Source organism: Corvus kubaryi, unplaced genomic scaffold, assembly GCF_017639235.1.
Source record: "Corvus kubaryi isolate FWS band 111438036 unplaced genomic scaffold, C.kubaryi_AGA036_p1.0 37396, whole genome shotgun sequence".
NCBI lineage: Eukaryota > Metazoa > Chordata > Aves > Passeriformes > Corvidae > Corvus > Corvus kubaryi.
In genome coordinates this window covers 3,352,751-3,356,209 of record NW_024581135.1, presented here as the reverse complement: position 1 = coordinate 3,356,209, position 3,459 = coordinate 3,352,751, and the positions used below count along the sequence as shown (strand labels likewise).

The 3,459-nt window shown below is 41.3% G+C and overlaps 1 protein-coding gene across 9 annotated transcripts in view; it reads right to left on the bottom strand.

Moving 5' to 3' along the window:
- The window catches only part of GTDC1 (glycosyltransferase like domain containing 1), a 201,022-nt gene that overhangs the window by 196,838 nt on the left and 725 nt on the right, over nt 1-3,459 (bottom strand). The window lies entirely within an intron of this gene.

Sequence of the window (3,459 nt, the reverse complement as noted above, 5' to 3'; positions counted from 1 at the left end):
AACCAAACCACACTTTGTGCCTGGCCTTGCCTGTTTTCCTCCAACTTCTGCATTTCATCATTAATGTTACATACTTCACTGTTAATTTTAGACATTCCTCCCGTTCTCATTTGGACATCAAAGAGCTACTCGTACCCAAAATACCAGCAATCTGAAATCCTGGCTTCCCTACTTATTGTCATTTATAACTTGAAAAGATCTTTGATTTCTTGCCTACAGGAAATATTGCTGATCAAAAATAAAACATATATATGCTCCCATGAATTCCTATAGATGGGGTCCAGGATTTACAATAATAGACTGAAGACATGGTTTTCAGATTTACATTTCCTACTCTGCCTGGTGCTTCACACGTTTATTTTTACTTTCACATCTGACATGCAGCAATATGGCCAGCTAAGGTGTACGTTTAAGACATCCTTTGATATAAATCCATGGAGAAGTGAAATTCACACCAGGTTCTGTGTCCTTGCAGCACTCAGGCCCCGCTTCCCCACCGATAACTGCTCCACTTACGGATGGCTGGGGGCAGCCCAAGGCTGGCTCTCCACAGCCCCTCGTTAACAATTCTGCCACCAAAGATTAAAGTGATCTTCCTGCTTTACAAACTCGGGAGAGAACATTTCTCACATACAAATGGCAAAGAAAACCAACATGGTAGCCAGCTTTTTTTCCTTTCTGAAATGCATGCTGCATGAGTTCCTAACAGGCTTGAGTATATATTTAGAGTTTACCCTTCACTTTTGCAATTTTTTTAAATTAAACATAATAGTGAGTTATACAAGCAATTCCAAACAATGAGAGACTCACTCTGTTCAAGTCAGCAAATCATTTGCTTTGCTTTTGTTACTACTCCCACTACACAACAGCTCCTGTCTCAAGCAGTAGAACAGTCAACACTAAGATGTAGTTATTTATACCAGCATTACAGAATAGAATCATTCAACAGTTCGGGTTGGAAGAAAACTTAAAGATCATCTCATTCCAACTCCCTGTCATGGGCAGGGACACCTTCCACTAGACCAGGTTGCTCCAAGCCCTATCCAGCCTGGCCTTGAACATTTACCACTACTATAACTAAGAATAACACACATGCCACTAAAAATCAAACCTTAAAATATATTTTCAGTGTGTTTCCCTACAACAGAACACAGTTCTGTTCATGCAGGAATGTATGTGTTACATATACCAACCCAATTTTTATAGAAACAGCAGTTACCACATTCATTTAACCAGGTAACATATCAAGTCTATGGACAAGACTTCCTCATTGCAACCGGAAGAGATAATTCAAGACAATATTCCAGATCAAATATTTGCTCAACAGCTGTAGGAGAGACGCTTTACCACCATGGCTCTCCCAACCTGGACTTCATGGGATTGTTTTGGACAAACATATTCTGATCTTGTGAAGCCAAACAATGAGATGCATATATACTTCACTTCTCTTCTGTAAGTTAGATCCCAGCTTACAGACAGTAAGGAATTTAAATACAACAGATGGCTCTAGAACTCCTGGCCTTCTCTGTGTCAGGAAGTGCTTGGCATTATTACAGCTTCCAACAGCCATTCAGGTTTTGCACAAGCAGCTGATTCCAAGAACCCCAAGTGAAGGAAAGTACACTAAAAAAGTGCTGCTTTGATGATAAAAATCATCTATTTAAACACTTTCACCAGTGCAGGACATTGGTCAGAGACCACAAACCTTCACTGCTCTGATCAAAATAGAAAGGAACAAAGTCAATTCTGGAAATTGGGACAGAGACCTAAAATGCTCAAGGCATGTGGCTCTGAGCTATGGGCTCAGAGCACTTTGCAGTCACAGGGCATAGAAAACATTTATAAAAAGCTAAACCAGGAACTTTTTGTTTTCATATTCTCAAATTTTATTGAGCAAAATGTTTGAGGATAGTTTATTGCTTTTACCGGCCACTCCAAAGTGGGCCTCCAGCCAGCTAGGTCTTTAAAATATGTCTATATCTCTGGTTTTAAAACAATGTTAAGGAAGTTGTATAACTTTTACACTGGCATCTGAGTGACTTAGCAGCAAAAGCGACAGGTTTCAGCTGTAACACAGGCACTTTGCAAGCTACAAGGCACCACTTTTCCAACAGCACCTGTTGCACTTGGTATCGATCCTAATGCAGGCAAGGGATCCGTAAGGGTTAATTAACAGGTGTGTAACTCAGGGCAAATCCCAGGAGACTGAAATTCAGGTGTACCAGAAATCAGACTGCGCATTTTATCGGCTGAGGGAGGAAGTTAGTGCTCCGTTTGTAAAGTACCCACACCCTGAGCTGAGCAGCGTGCTCTCCCTAGGTTCCTATCATTAAACGGGGAAACTGACCAGAAAGTTTGCAAACAAGTCAATTACAAAGCATACTTGTATATTGCTACATTTGTAAACACCAAGGTGTTTATACTATGTTGAGAATAACCTTCACTTTCTTATACACATACAAACCCCAAATAAAAGCACTGATTTAAAATCCAACATGCCCTTAATTGATTTGTGCAACCTGGATTCGCAGCATTTGAACTGACTATAATACACCTGGACTTTCAAGAAGGGGAAAAAAGGATGAGGCAGGAATACACTCTACATTAGGCCTTGAAAGCCTCAATTAAAATTCAAAATTGTACTTTGTATAGAGGCTCTTTACATAAAAACCCTGTCATGGTTAAGATTTAAGGTTAACCAGGTTAATAGAGTCCAATAAAATAGCTCTATTGAATTATGCTAAGCCATTGTTATAACCCACACTAAAATCTGCTACCTGACTATTGGGCTCAACTCTGAACCATAAATTAAGCTTCAAACTCTTTTCTACACTTCTTTAAAAAAAGAAAGCATATGCTTTTGCACCTTTAAAAGGTTTCTCTCCTCCAGTCTGCTACTCCAGTCACCACAGTCATGTGTTAAAAGATTTGTGCAGACCTGCCAAGTCCCATTCATCCCAGACACACTTTCCTAAAGTTGGGATATGTTTACAAAGTAGATTTAAGCAGCTCCTCTGCTGCAAAGTGTTCTGTTCCACGGCATTCTTAGCTTAAAATAATAAAACCGATATCCTAAAATATACACGTTTTGTAAAAGTAGTATTTTTTATGGTTTTGTTTTTCTTCTTCTATAAAGCTTGATGGAATGCCAAAACTAAGGGTGCAATTTTTCCAGACTCCTTCACCAGCAGAAGTGCTTATACGTATAAACATTTTAATTTTGATACGTGGAATCAACCCGGGTTCGGATTTCGCCGCTCCCTTTAACTGCTCACAAAAAGCAGCCCCTGCCCTGCACACCTCGTATGTCAAAGCAGAGGGGCAAAAGAAGAGCGTCTGTAAGAAACACCCTCCCCACGAGCACTCCGAACGCGCGGGCCCCGGCGGCGGCGGCTGCGGCGCGGTTCCCCCGCGGGCCCAGGCCCGGCCAGGCCGCGCTCCCCGCCCGGCCCCGGGAAG